Source organism: Mesocricetus auratus, unplaced genomic scaffold (genome assembly GCF_017639785.1).
Source record: "Mesocricetus auratus isolate SY011 unplaced genomic scaffold, BCM_Maur_2.0 Super-Scaffold_6730, whole genome shotgun sequence".
Lineage (NCBI taxonomy): Eukaryota > Metazoa > Chordata > Mammalia > Rodentia > Cricetidae > Mesocricetus > Mesocricetus auratus.
In genome coordinates, this window is record NW_024429184.1 from 71544215 (window position 1) to 71560476 (window position 16262).

Here is a 16262-nt window from a genome sequence, read left to right on the forward strand (position 1 = left end):
TGAAATGATAGGTGCCACAGTCCACTTAAAACTTGGAGCTACATACTGGTTCTTGGTGTTTTCTTTCCATTTTTGACTATAGTTCAGCATATTTGACTATAGTCAGAAGTACTGCAGAGGGTTTGACAGTTATTATTTGTTGAAGATGTTTTGGGGTTTTGTTGACCAGAAAAGAAAAGAAAGGAGAACAAAGAAAAGAAGGAAAGAAAAGAGAAGACAAAACATGCTGCTTCGTATCAGAAGCAGTCCACAAGTTGTATTTGTATTTTTTTTCATAGCAAGTCACTGTCATGATGTTCACCTGTTCTCTTTGTCGATGGTCAGGATCTGTGGGGCTCTAAACATGCTCATGAGTTGCATAGCAACCTCAAGTTTTATTCTTCCAGCAATCTACCCTAACTCTACCCTCTGTACCCCAGCCTACCCTGCCTTAAAATAGAATGTGTGGTACTGTGAGTCATTTGAAAATGGTTCTCTAAGAAACAACACGTTACTTCAACGGGTAGTGCTAATCAAGAAAGCACTCAGAGGGGCTGCGATGACTAATAGAAGGAAAAGATACCACTATCAGCACTAGAAAAAATGTAACTTACTGGTACATCAAGGAAGCATCAACAGGGCAACAAGACCTTAGAATAAAGTGAGAAACAAGAACCTGAAAATGGGGGAATATTTGAATGTTTCACATCACAAAAATGAAATAAGTCAAGAATATGCTTGGAATTTGTCAGATGAGGAAAACTCCAATCAATTTTTGCTATACATGCTTGTGTAGTCTTAGTTATCTTACTGATTCTCCACATATTATAAAGAATTTTTTTAAAAAAAGAGGTACATGTAAACAATCAAATCCAAACTTGAAGGTAAGCATTACAAAGCCTGCCAAACTCTTTTCAGGTCTATAGGTTTCATATATGAAAAAAAGTCTGTGGCACACGTCAACAGATGATTATAGGAGTGTGTTCACTGGCTCCCAGGCCCCTGCAGAAGGCATAGGCTGCCTGAGGCTAGAGCAGAGACTGACTCCTATGCCCTTTGCAACCTCCTTTGACTGTATCTACCTAAAGGCAATGGGAGTTTACAAGGAGTTACCAATAACTATTGCCCCAAAAGACCAACAGTGAAGTTCAAGTGGAGATAAGTGCATTCGGGTGTGAAGACTCATACTTTAAAATGCAAAGCTGCTATGTGTGTTGTTCAACAAAAAAAATGACCTGTTTTCCCAGCCAAGATACGGTGCTGGGGCACAGAGGGAAGAGTTAGGGCAGACTGCTGGAATAATAGACCTTAGGTTCTACATATAAGAAAAAAGGAACTTTCATTAACACTGAAAAAAATATATATATCCAAAAGGGAAAGGAATGATAACACCATGAACTCAATTGCTCTGCTGACATTTGTGCTAGAAGATATGTGCGTGTGTGTGTGTGTGTGTGTGTGTGTGTGTGTGTGCGTGTGCGCGCGCGAGCGTGCTGGGGGTATAGTTGGAGATAAAGAGCTGCCTTGACCATTACAGCAAGTTGAACAGAAACCTTTGCCTTTACTCATGGCTCTCATTGGTAAATAAGACCTCTAGTCTCTCTAGTCTCTCACCCAGCTGCCAAGAGATTTATCCAAACATCCATCCATTGAACATTGGTCCCTGTTGCAATATTTGTCTCTCGTAATTGTCTGATTTGTAGAAATATTTACTGTGGTTTCATTTATTCCTAGTCCACCTAAACCTCATCTGTATCCTGTTTGTTACATTCTCTAACATCTCTTTCTGGGTAAAAGAGAAGGATTTGGGGCTGTGTTTTGTCACGTAGTAAGTAAATAATCTTTCTTTGGACAGAAGAGTCAGGAAAGTAGTGGTGACACTGTGTTCTCCTGAGGAAAAGAGTTACTATGTGTAGACTGTTGCTTCAGTGTGTGTCACCTATAGCTGCTCAATGACTGCACACCCAATCTCCTGTGTTTTAGAGGTTTCATGTCCACTTTGGACAGGTGATGATACTCTGGGACAAGTAAAATGGGTGACAGTTACTACTCTGCATCCTTCATTGGCTTATAATGTCTCCTAAGCAACAAGGCTTAGCTGTGGCACACCTATTCAGGAGGCATAAGAACAGTGTAGTGCCAATGTCTAGCTCAGAGCTGCCTGCCCTGAGCCTGCATGTCTCCCTCAAATACATAAAAACACTTGGCTATAGACATCAAGTTCGTTATCAGGAATGGGCATTCGAGGTGGTCTCTCCACTATTGCTTAGCTTGCCAATTGGTGTTATCCCTTTAGATCACTCTAGGTCGCTCTGGTGCCTGATCTGTATTCGATCCTATGATTCCCTCTTCCCCCTATTCTACCCCCACACCCTCAACTTCCTGTTCCCCCATGACCAACTCTCTTCCTCTTCACCCCCTCTCTTCTTCCCAGGTCCCACTCCCTCCACCCCTCGCCGTGTTCCCCATCCATTCAGGGGATCTTGTCTCCATCCGGGAGCCTTCATCCTGTGACTGATGGAAGCAGAGGCAAACACACAATTAATCACTGAACTGAACCCAAGGAACCCAGTGACAGAGAGAGAGAGAGGAGTGATGAGCAAATTGGCAAAGAATGGGCTGGCAAAACCAGCAGAGACAGCTGATCTGAACAGGGGAGAGCTCTTGGACCCCAGCATGGAACTGATCTGGACCCCCCAAATGTGAGTGTCAGCGAGAAGGCCTGGGCAACCTATGGGGACCTGAGCTGTGGATCAGTGTCTATCCCTGGTATACAGTCTTCGTGTGCCTATAGCACAAAGAGGGATGCTCTCTCAGCCTGGACTCTTAGGGGAGTGCCTGGACCCTACCCAGAGTAAAATGACAGACTCTAGATATCCCCTATGTGGAAGGATTTGGCAATAGGGTGGGAGGGTGGGGGGGAAGGGGAGTGTGGGAGGAGGGGAGGGAGAGGGAACTGGGATTGACATGTAAAACAAGCTATTTAAAATTAAAATAAAAAATGATAAAAAAATAAAAAAAACACTTGGCAACCAAATGCTTGCAGATATTTGTCTCATGCCCTTGTGTTCTGACAATTTTTCAGGAGTGAGTGATTGTAATTACAACAGCTCTTAGAAAAAAGCCTCCTGCACTCATCACTTTCGGGATGACATCGAAGTTCCCTTTGGGAGTAATTAGAAAAAAATCTGTGTGTGACTTTACTCTGATTGAGAACTGAATTCTGTTCTTGTTTTTATGGAATTCCTCTGCTTTCTACATATATAATTATTATTTTTTGATATAACTCCCCTAATTAATTTATTTGTTTGTTTTCCTTTTTTATTTAAATTAGAAACAAGCTTGTTTTACATGTCAATCCCAGTTCCCTCTCCCTCCCCTCCTCCCCTGCCCCCCACCAACTCCCTACCCTATTCCCTTTCTGCTTCCCAGGAAGGGTGAGGCCTCCATGGGGGATCTTCAAAGTCTGTCAAATAATTTGAAGCAGGGCCTAGCTTCCCCCCCTCAACTTTGTGTCTAGGCTGAGAGAGTATCTCTCTATGTGGAATGGGCTCCCAAAGTCCTTCCTATACTAAAGATAAATACTGATCCACTTCCAGAGGCCCCATAGATTGCCCAGGCCTCCTAACTGACACCTATGTTCGGGGGTCTGGATCAATCCTGTGCTCGTTTCCCAGTTATCAGTCTGGGGTCCATGAACTCCCCCCTTGTTCAGGTCAGCTGTTTCTGTGGGTTTCTCCAGCCTGATCTTCACCCATTTGCTCATCACTCCTCTCTCTCTGCAACTGGATGACCCCAACTAACAATCTATAAGCAACAGTGGAGAGGCTACCTTAAATGCTTTTCCCCAATAATGAGACTGATAACTCCCTTATATGTTATCCTAGAGACTTCATTCAGTAGCTGATGGAAGCAGAAGCAGACACCTACAGCTAAACACTGAGCTAAACTCCTGGAATCCAATTACATACAATTAATTTCACCTATCTTTTAAAATGCAATAATAGCTGTATTTCTGCTCACTGATTTATTGTGTAAAACACAGGTTGAATTTCTTTAAAAGTGGCAAGAAAGAAATGTGTTTTTCTTAAAACAAAAAGATTCAAAGATTCAGATATTAATTTATTTATCTGTACATTGAAGAGAAATATTTCTGGGAAAATAAAAATGAGATTGTCTTAATCTGACTTATTTTTTCAAAGCAGTCAGCCAAAAGACTTTAATTATTGTATGATAGGACCTTAGAATTAATACAGGGAAACATATTTTTTAGAGTGCACTAGGTTATCTCCCCAGGAAAACTGAAGTGGTGATTATCTACATAAGTTCACCTTTTCATAAGGATTTCAAAATGAAGAAAACTCTTTAGAGTCATACACATGCAAAACATGAATGGTTCAAATCAGAGAGACACTCTATTTGTCTTTTGACATACAGCCCAATGTTATTTTAGTGGTGGCAGGAGACCAATAATCCCAGTAAGTTTTTGGAACGCCATGCCTGAGCTCCTAGGTAAGGCAGTATCTCTCCAAAATGATTAAGAACATGGAAATTTCTGGTATGTCCTTCATGTTAATAGTACGAAAACTTTATGTGAGACATTGAGCAGCAGCTGAATATGGTTAGGTCCACAGCCCCCAGATGAACCTCACAGAGGTTTAGCAATCCGAAATATTATTTGCAAACAATTTGTTCAAGTATGCTAAAGAATCTCAACTACAGATAGCAAGAACATGCCATTCTTATTCCATACGCGTGCATTATATCATCATAAAATGCAAAAGCCAAGTATGTTGATGTTGATGATTAATCATTAACTTCCAGTTCCATGACCAATTCATTAAATTTTAGATGACATCTCTAAGTATAGCTTTAATGTAATTTAATGGCTGTAGCATGAATAATAGAAACCCAGAGACAGATATTGGGGTTCAAGCTGAAGATCAGAAAAAGCAACCGGACAGTAGCTCTTATCTCTACCAAGGGTGGAATGGAGATCCAGTCTTCCCTGTGACTGGAAACTAAATCTCACATGAGACCCTTTGCTTCTTCCTTACATACCTGTCTAGTCCTGGGATTAAAGGCATGCGCTTTGTTTCTCTTTCAGACTGATTCACTCTCATGTAGCCCTGGGTAGCCTTGAACTCACAGAGACCCATCTGCCTCTGTCTCCTGAGTCATGAGATTAAAGGTGTGTACCACCATTTCTTGGCCTCTATGGCTAAGTAGGGTGGCTAGCTTTGCATTCTAATCCCCAGGCAAGTTTTATTAAATTACATTCAATATGTCACCACAAATAGCAACAATTAATTTCTGTTATTGCCATTAAACATGCTTGTGATATGTAAACTGATTTTGTTGTTAATCTTTTCTTTGGATGGCTAGCTGGAGTCTAGAATGTGTTGGTGTCTAGCCCTTGGGGCTTCAGTACAGGTGACAATGAATACTGTCCAATATATTTTTCTCCTTTGCACATTCTTACTTACTTAAAAGCCATGTAGTCTGCTTGTAAATAACAACAATCATTTTCTTTCATAAAATAAAATAAATTGAGTTTCAAAAAATTCAATATATAAGTCAGGGCCATGAGACTGGGAGATGAGATACACACACGTCATGTCAGCCTGGATATGAAGTTTATAAATAGCAAAAGGGATATCATTAGCTTATCACTGAGAAGATTTTTTTATTTTTTCCTTCTATTGAAAATAGATCTTTTCTCACACAATATACCCTGCAGTTTCCCCTCCTTCTGCTCCTCCTAGTACCGCCCCACCTCCCCTCCCCTCTGGATTCACTCCCTTTCTGACCCTCATTAGAAGAGAACAGGTTTCTGAGAGACAACAACTAAATGTGACAAAGTAAAATGTAATGTGATAAAACAAAAACCACCACTCTAAGGTAGGATGAGGCAAACCAACAGAAGGAAAAGAGTCTAAGAGCAGAAACAAGAATCAGCGATCACCCATTTACACAATCAGGCATCTCATAAACATACTAAACGGAAAGGTACATTTTCAGAGGACTTTGTACAGAGCTGGGAGGACTCTGTGCTTGTGGCTTCAGAATATGTGAGTTCATGTGAGCCTTGTTCAACATTCAGAGGGCCTCGTTCTCCTTGTGTCCTCCATCCTGTCTGCTCTTACTCTGCTTCTGCCTTCTCTTCTGTGGGAATCCCTGAGCTCTGAGGGGAGAAAGTTGATGGAGACATCCCATTTATTGCTGTGTATTCCAAGGGCTCTCTCTCCATCTAATGGTTAGATGTGGGTTTCTGAAGTCTGCTGAAGGAGGAAGCTTCTCTGTTGATGACTGAATAAGGCACTGATTTTTGAAAATGGCGAAATATCATTAGAAGTCATTTTATTAATTCTTTTTCTTTTATACTCGCCAATGTTTGTTTTCACCTCAGGTCTCTGGGTTATTGAATCTCTGGTTCTTGGTCAACCAAGCAGTGTCAGGAATGGGTTCTATCTCATGGAGTGGGCCGTCAGTCAGATCAGACATTAGCTGGCTACTCCCACCTGTTCTGTGCCACCATTGTTCTAGTATAGCTTGCAGAGAAGACAGATCAAAGGTTTTGGGACTGGGTTATTATTTATGTTTCACTTTTGGTACCCTGCAGAGTACCTTTGCACACCAAAGATGCTAGAATGTAAGGGCAAAAGCTCCAAATAGACACAAGCTCTACTTTTCCATGTTCATTGTTTGTGCAGGTGTTGTCTTCAGCAGTGGGGCCTTACTGTCAGTTTGTGGAGAACAACCCATTGTCTTAGCAACAGGATGGGTTGTTTGAGATTGAATGCAACCCAGTCTCAGTACTGGAACTCTCTTTCAGTGACAAGACATGGCCGCAAAAAAAAAAAGTTACAATTCTAAGTCTTAAAACTTTCTGCAGAACTTGACAATGAATGCATAACTCTCCAGGGTTAGGCTGTAATTCATGCCAAATGAATCGTGAGGTTAAAAATTGCCAATGTAAGCTTCACATGTGAATAGGGTTTCATTATGGGTTTCATTATAATTATATGAAACTTATTTTACTTGTCTACTTTTAGTAAATATCTCCAAAGCAATAAAACTATACTTTTTTCCTTCTTCACATAAACATGACCAGCTTTTTAAGATTTATAGATTTTTAAGTTAAGACAGAAAATACAAAGTCACAAATTCTAATGTAATATTTTGAAACAGTTTTATACAATGTACTTAATTTAATCCTTATCACACAAGGACTTTACAAAAGAGACTTGCTAGCATGAACTCTTAGGATGCAGATCTTTTTTAAAAAGAAAAGAATGAATTACATTGGATTTAACCAACTGAACAGGTGAATATTTTAATTTGCGTTGTTTGCCTGTCATTTTGTCTGTTATCTCTCATTCCTGGTATCTTGAAATAACTCAGGGAAGAGATGAGACATTGCTCTCTGCCATGGTTATAAATAATAGATGTTTTGCTAGAACTTTCATTTTTGACAGCTGTTAATTTTTTGGTAGATCCTTTTGACTTCAGAAAAATAAGAAAGCCACGAAGTACTCACTCTTCCTTTAGGGAGAGTTAAATACAACAACCAACATTAAAATTTCCTCATTCCCCAACTTTAAATCTCACTAGTTAAATAAATTATTCAATCAGAAATGCTAGTTTTCAATTCAGAAACCAAAGACAGATGAGTTGAATATAGTCACTTTGTACAGCATTGACTGAGATTGTCAGTGTCCTTTGATTTCTTGACAGTTTAATTTCATGTTAACTTTAAATGATCAAAAGTACAGTGATGAAAAACTGAACTCCCCTAGACTTGAGGGTGGAGATAATCCACAGAATGTATCGTTTGTTCAAATAAGCTTGGCAGAAACATGATGGAAAAGAGGGAATCATTTTCTCCTTAAAGTTATTTCTATAAGCACTTTTGTTACAATGTAAGGAAAATGTACATCTCAAATGAAAGCATGTGTTACAGAAAGGCAAAGCAGTTGTGCAGAAACAGGATGCAAATCAGAGTGTGTGTAACTGCATATAATACATATGTGAATATATGTGTATTTAATAAGTAACACCATTCAAAAGTTTTTGAGAGTTTGTCAGGAACATAGGTAGAAAATATGTAGAATATTTGGGGAGGGTGCCTGTCCTATGCTAAGGAGATTAAAATTTGATGTTTGAAGACAAGCTTCATGCAGTGTGACCAGCAAATGGGGGATAAAGAAGTAGGAGGGGACCAGAGTCTAACAAAAGCACTTGCTTAAATTTGAATACTGATCTGAAAATAGCTCCAGACAGAATATCCAGAGATACCCTGACTCATATATAGGGAACTCATTGCCGACTCTCGGGTCATAGAACCCTGATTTGTTCACCACCCACTTATCATTCAGTCATTCCCAATAACTTCTGGGGCTTTCTACCATTACTGATTGACTCTCGATCCCTCTCTTTTCTTTATACTTCTACACAGAGTGATTTCAGAAGTCTGTTCAATCAGTCCAAGACTGAAGTCCAGCTTCTCTGCAAATTACAAGCTATGACACACGAATGTGTGTGTGTGTATCCCTATGTATACTGCATTACAACTCTTACTCTCTGCAGAAATATGACTGACTATAGCAAAAAGAGACTGCCTTTGATCAATCACACTTTCTATACAGAAGATACACTACCATAGTCATGCTGAAACTGACCAGAACCCTCCCCTTCCCAAAAACTTGTGTATGTGTGAGCAGTCTCTTCTGGTCTTAATTCACTAAAATTAAACACAAGAAATGTGGAAGATCAACAGATTTGATTCTGTATGGACAGCTTTGACTAAGTGTAAAGGCTGGGACCTGCTTCACAGCCATGTGAAGAGACAGCAGCCATTGTTTATTGATTTACGTTTCCTCACATGCATAGGAGAGCTGAAGCCCATCTGTCTGCAAGGTCATCAAAGCTTAGGCACAAAGTGAATTCTAAGAGAAAATAAACAGAAAACATTTTGTATGTTTATACAGTAAAGTCTTATTCCAAGAAGAAATCAGCTAGACAAATGAGGTTATAGAATTTAATTGACAATCATAATGTCTCATACATACAAAGTGCTTAATTATAAACATGTACTAATATATTCATCTATTCAAAATACTGAAAGTTTTAAAAGGTGGTAAGTGCCTTATGGTTACATGGCTGAAAAATAGCAGAGATTGCTTGAATTTACAGCTAATCCCATTTCCATAGCAACAGGAAACTCCTATATTTAACAAATTGCATCACCATCACCACTCCTTGATTATAAATGGTATAAACTACATGGCTCTCCTAGTGTGTGTCAAACGCTCCTTAAGTAATATTTCTCTTATTCTGCGAACTTTTTGTATATTTATACAACATATTTTGACCATTTTCTATCTACCACTACCTCCTTCCATTTCCTTCTAGTGTACTCCACCTTATTACCCTCTCAACTCCATGTCTTCCTTTTATTTTTTTTACTAATAACAATTAGCGTCATACATGTGAAAATGAGTGTGGCCATTAACAAGGGTATGAACAATCACCTGAAGCCATATTCCCAAAGGTAAATGATTTTCTGTCTCTCAGTATCCATCAATTGCTAACAGTTCTTCTACTAAGGTTACCTAGGAAGCCCCTCCCTAGTCCATGGCCAGAATTTTTGACTAGCTTGATCTTGTCCAAATTAACCCTGAGTGCTATGAACTGATGTGCATAGCCAATATGTTTGATCAGAAGTCTTTGCTTCACAGCTCTTATATTCCTTCAGCTCTTTCATTCTTTCTGCCCACTGTTCCTCAATGCTTTCTGAGGTTTGGCTGGGGGAAGTAAATACAGATGATTCATCTACTGATGAGTATTCATCGTTACACTTGTCACTTTGACCAGATTTGAGTCTCTGCATAACCACTACTCACAGCAAATAGAATTTTATCTGAACAAAGTCAAAAGCAACATAGGTCTATGGGTTTAAACAGAAAAAGAAGGCAGTTTGACAGCATGACCATTTTAGCATAACACCAACAATTTCTTCCCTCTAGAGCTTACAGTAGTGGGTTTTAACACTTTTGCAGTAACAGAAAGTAACCATTCCCATGGAACAAGTCTCATATGAAAACAGAAAGTGGTTGGTTATCTCCATAACATCGTGCCACTATTGTACCTTATGGATATATCTTATTAGAAAGGCAGGTCAGTATTATATGTAGCATTCAGAGTCCAGCACTAATAGAGATAAGGGATACTGACAACAGAAAGATTCAAACATGGAAGGAGAGAGTAGATGGAGAATCATGGGGTAGAAAAAAGGCTTACCAAAATAAGAACGTATGAAAAAGTTATATAGAAACCTACGATCTTGAAGTAAGAATATAATCAAAGGAGATAATCGAATACATGTGATATGAAAGAATGTGAGGAGTATTCCAGATTAAAGGTCTAAGTGAGGATAGTGCCAGGTTACTGAAGGAGACTACAGAGTTAGGAGTGTGTTAACCAAAACTAAGGATGTATGAAGAAATCTCTCCTAGTTTGCTTCTCTGTTGCTATGATAAAACACTGACTAAAACCATCTTGGAGAAGAAAAGTTTATATGACTTCTAGGTTAATGCTGTCATTGAAGAAATTAAAGTTGGAACTCAAGGCAGGAACCAGAAGAGGAATGTCACCTACTGGTTTCCTCTCTACAGCTTGTTTACCTTTCCCAGGGATGACACTGCACACAGTAAGCTGGGCCCTCCCACATCAGTCATTAATCAAGAAAATGTCCCACAGACTTGACTACAGGTCAGTATGATGTTGGGGTTTTCCCAATTGAGTTTCCCTCTTCCCAGAGGGCCTTGCTTATGTCAACAACAACAAAAACAAACTTGACATCACAAAGCCTTAAAGAATAGAGAGAATTTGCTAGCTTGTAAGCTAATTTAAAAAATAAAATAATTATAATAAACTGTGAGTGTGTACAAGGGTGCCTCTCCATGAGTCATTGGTCAGGGAGGCCCCAAAGGTACACGAAACAACAGAAGCTGTTGATAGTGCTCTTGACTGGCTACCATAACTAGATGGTAAGTCTCTATTACTGAAGACACCACTCACTTTTTCAAGATATGTTCTCCCTTGAAACACTTCCCAAATTCAAACATAAGACAGTTTATCAACCTTGTCCTCATGGTTTTCTACAATCACTCCCTTTCAGTCTCTGGGGAATAAAGTTGGCTATTTGCTTAAGGTTGAACATAATGGAATGATATAGCACATACTACTTTATTTTACCCAGCATGATGATTGTAGGATTTTTTCTTTGTTTTGCTTCATTAGTTACTTATTCTGATTTATTGATGAGCCTTCCACATGGACATACTAGTTTTGTTTACCCACCCATTATTGATAGGCATTTGAGTTATTTCTAGTTTCAGGCTATCACAAATACAGCTAAATTATAATTTTTGAATAAATACATAAGGAGGTAAAAGCTGGTTCATATTATTGATAATTGTTTAGTGTTTGAAGAAGGTACAGAATTTTTTCCAAAGAGGTGATAGTGTTGTTCATACTGTTCCATGGAATCCCTAACATTTGTAGCCACAGTCATTTTAGTTGTATCCATTTCAGGCATGAATAGTGCTTTCTTATTTATATTTCCTTGTTAAGGTAGTCAATATATTTTCATGGACTTCTTTCCTACTGATCTCTTGTGTGTAGAGGTTTGCTCAAATATATCATAGTTAACAGAGGATTATTTGGTGACTTCTTATTGAAGCTTATCAGGCCTTTTATGATCTACACATATGTCCTTTGTTAGATCTGCCTACTACATACTCCTTCCATCATGAGCCTTTTTGATCCTTTTCTTAAAAATATCATTCAATTTTTATTAAATATACTGTCTCATCTTTCTTCAGTGGCATCCTAAGAAATATTTACCCACAACAATATTGCCAACACTGTTTCAATTTCCTGTGAAACTTCATAGCTTTTGCTTCAGATTTGGATCTGTAAGGTATTTGATGTAATTTTTGTTATGATGTGGTATGGCAAAAGGTAGAATTCCTTTTCCTCTGTTACAATGGCCAGATAACCCAGTTCTACTTATTTTTCTTGTTGAATTAAACTGGTGAGTTGCCCAGAAATAATTTCATCATACATGTATCAGAAGTCTAGCCCTGGACTTTATCCAATTAATCTGTGTCGATCCTTTGACCATTACCTCATTACATTACATACATATAATTCCACACACCTGAGTCAAAGCTTCAGATGTCATCACAAATGACACATTTGTGAATCTTTAATTTTCTGACATAGATCTTTCTGTGTTGCCAAGACTGCCCTTAAACTTATGGCTCAAGCAATCCTCCTTCCTCAGCTTCCTGAGTGTGTTACTCTATCCTACTTCCAATTATCACTCTATGCTACCTCCAACGAACATTCTGACTTCCATATCTCCAAAGATCTGGAGACACAACACCCTGGGTAAACCACTCTGAAAGTTCATAACTGTGGAGTGAGCTGATTTTCATAGGAACACTGGAAATAACTCGTTCAACCTAAATCATCATAAAGAAAAAGTGATATCATATTCAGTCAGAGTTGCAGAGATTGGAGCTGAAGCAAATAGTACAACTCTGGCTTCCAGTGTGCAGCTACAAATGTTATAAATAAAGATATCCTAGGGTGGCATTTGATATGCCAATGTCCTTTGGCTTAATTCCATGTAATGATTATAGCAACCCAATTCAGGAAGGACTTCTTCAGAAAGCAATACTAAACCATCTTGCATATGTGGAGCCAGGGAAATTAGAGGCAAATGAGATAAGAAAATAGTAATACAGGAAGGAAGTTTTATACATCAGCTATGATCACATGACCAGTTTCAGATGAGAACGTACTCATTATAATTACTTTTATTATTGTGATATTAAAATGCTATATCATTTCTTTATCAACTGTCATGTGGCATTGATAGTGGTTAAACTTGTGTCTCAGCATTGCTGTTGAAGCTTGTGACTTAAAAGAATGACCTTCATGCAAAGAAAGATTATGGACATCACATCCTTGTGTGTGTGTATGGGGGTGTTGTTACAGCATGTTTTTATTGAACATAAGATAACTGTAATATGTTGAATGAAAAATTTATGTTACCATTTTGGATATAAGTGTGGTTAGAGGGGGCTAGGAGACAGAATATTTACTATAAAAGCATGAGGAGCCATGATTAATCCCCAGGATGCAGGGTGTGTCTACAATTCCAGCAATGGCGAAACGGAAGGAGGATGACCCTGGAACTTACTGGTTAGCAACTTGAACCACATCGATGAACTTGAAAATTGATGAGAGACCCTATTTCAACACCTGAGGAGGAAAGCAATGATAAAAGATGCTCAGTGTTGACCTCTGGACTGTACATACCATCATACCAGTGCACACAAAACAAAGAATATTCATTGGTGTCAATGTTGAAAAATATGGAGTGTGGTGGCCTTGTGATGTTTCCACTTGTCTAGATGTGGCATGTTGTCTAGAGTTGCCTCTCCAGAATCCCTGTCATGAGACAGACTGGAAAACCTTTCATGAAAGGTTTAGAAGGTATAAATGAATCAACAGCCATATGTATACCAGATGCCTTTCCAAGTCCTGTCCATGTTTATTTTGTGGTTCTAGAAGGAGGACCACTTTCTCCTGAAGGCCACTCATCTCATGCAGTTAGTTAGATGTGCTAAAATCAGACATTCTAGAAGCCTGATTCAAGGTCCATGCCATTCTTGAGGGTTCCAGTTGATGTGCATGGGTCACATTTGTATTCCCTTCCCCATTATTCTCATCTGGTTTTCCCAGTTACTGTCCCTTGAAAATCCAAGGTCTTACAGACAATACTTAACTAGGTCTCATATGTTCTGAGATAAATCCCTTAAACTTTGTATATCCCAAACATAATTCACATGTCACATATAACCTACCATGATATAAAATACCATATAAAATACATTACATGTCATAACTATCTGCATAATTCTGCCTCTCTAACTGAACTCTGTCATGCTACATTGCATAAAACAAAAATCTACATCTTCATAAAATACAATTTGCAGTAAGAGTTTGTGTTTCATTTGGATCAAAGGAGTATTTTCTGATACTCATGTATAAACAAGACAATATAATAGTTTTCCAAACTTGTTATAAGGCACTAGTTCCACTTTAGTTTATATTCCCATGTGTGGAGTTGTTCTTAAACCATTTTCTAACTAGGAGATGCTGATTTCACATTACTATTAATGCAGCCAACTGGCTTTTATATTTGGTTGTTTGCCTCCAGTTTGTTTGAAGAACAAACTCAATTGTTTGGGGAGGAGTTTCTACAGAACATCTCTGATCAACTCAAGGAAAGATATCCACACCTCCTACTGGAATTTTTATTTCACAACCTGTAGCTTCAAGAGGAGCATAATTCAATTTAATACTTTCCTATGAATTTTGTATTTGTATGAATACACACACACAGTTGTGGAGAGCTTTTGTGAATTTTGGTCCATTTTAACAGATAAGGTCATGTTTTTTTAGATGAGGAATTGTGTGCTCATGGAATGAACCCCTGATGTGCCCTATCTTTTTACCTTCATGCTTCAGCAAATGTCGTGTCCCCACTCTTTATAAAAGGCACACCACAATCAGAAGCCAACCACCTCATAAGATATTCTTCAGAAAAAACATACTAGCATCCCGCTGCTCACCAACTGCCATCCTCCACTTGAATTCAGACCACTGTGCAGAAAGCCATACACATTTAAAAGTTCTGCATGACCAATACAAAAGCCATTTGAAAACAAACTGCTGCATTTTTGATGTTGGGCTTGACAGTGCCTGCTGATAAGGTATTGGCCCCCTGCACCAAGCTGTTTGTGTTTCACCTCACTGATTTTGTTTGCTCGTGATGGGGTATAAAATACCAGCTAGAGTGAAAGAGTGCAGTTTGACAAGTCTATTACACAGATGCCGACACCCGGAATGCAGAGGGTCACGAGACAGCAGGGGCTCCTCCATTGCATCATCTGCAGAGATGTCTCTTCTGTGCTAGGGGTGGGTTCAATGGGCTGTGTAGAATGATTTTATAAACTACATTAACTGACACTGCTTTTAGAGAGTGCTTAAATGAGCTATATTAAGATGACTGCCATAAATTCTTCAGATGAACAATTACCAAAATGAATTGACATTTGCTACCCAATTGTGTAAATATAATGTTGCGAAGTAGGGTTTTTTAAAATGTCAAATATAGTATCTAAATGAAAAGGAACAATGGGATGTATCATCAGTAAATGTGAAGGGAGTATGAACATGTGCAATACTTCACTCATGTTCGATTACTTAATATAACTCTCTGTGTATTAGCTAATCTCTAGTGGTTCCTGTATACCTGCTAAGGGTGTGGATTTCTTCTTCTGTAGGAACTTCATATAGCTTGTGCAGTGGTTAATTTCAATTGTCAATTTAACAGTTTTAATGAACGCCTGGGGTATTAATGAGGCATATTTCGTTATATGTGTGAAGGTACTTCCAGAGAGACAATAACTGAGAGGGAAAGGACCACTCTGAACGTGATTGGCACCATCCCATACGATAGATGTGGATCCTGAGCTCATAAGAAGTGGAAAGGAGAAAAGCAGCTAAACACTAGCATTCTACCTCTCTGTTTCTTGGTTAGCCTCATGGAATAAACTACTCCTGAGGCCATGCCTTCTTCTCAAAGATAGACTGTAACCTCTGAACTATAAGCCAGAATGAGTACTTCTTCCCACCAGGCATTTCTGTCAAGGATATGCCATAGCAGTGACAAGCATGCTAAGAAGAGATGATGAATTTTACACTTTCCTCAACCTTCCCTTTCTCAAGTTCTATCACTCTAAGAAGTGCTCCCCAAGTCTGCCTCTGGCCTGTTGACTCCTATATGAAGTCTCCATCTGTCTCCCTTCTGTTCACACTCAAAGCCCAAGATACAGTTTGAGGGATCTGTGTAAGGACAGATGCCCTCATCCCCTCAGGGCAATGTTGGTGTTTCCATTTTGTTTCTCTGACTCGATGCTTTCTCTGGCCATATTTACAGAAAGTTCTGTCAGTCCAGGGATGAAGCTCAGTGGCAGAGAGTGTGCCTAATGTGCTGCTGTCTGTAATTTGATCATCAGCATTGAAAGTTAATGATGTTACATGAAATAACACCCCTATCCAAATGGTTTGTGGAGAAGTTATCATGAACTGACTCCAATAGTATTTCATTTGAAGTGTTTATAACCTACTGAGTTATA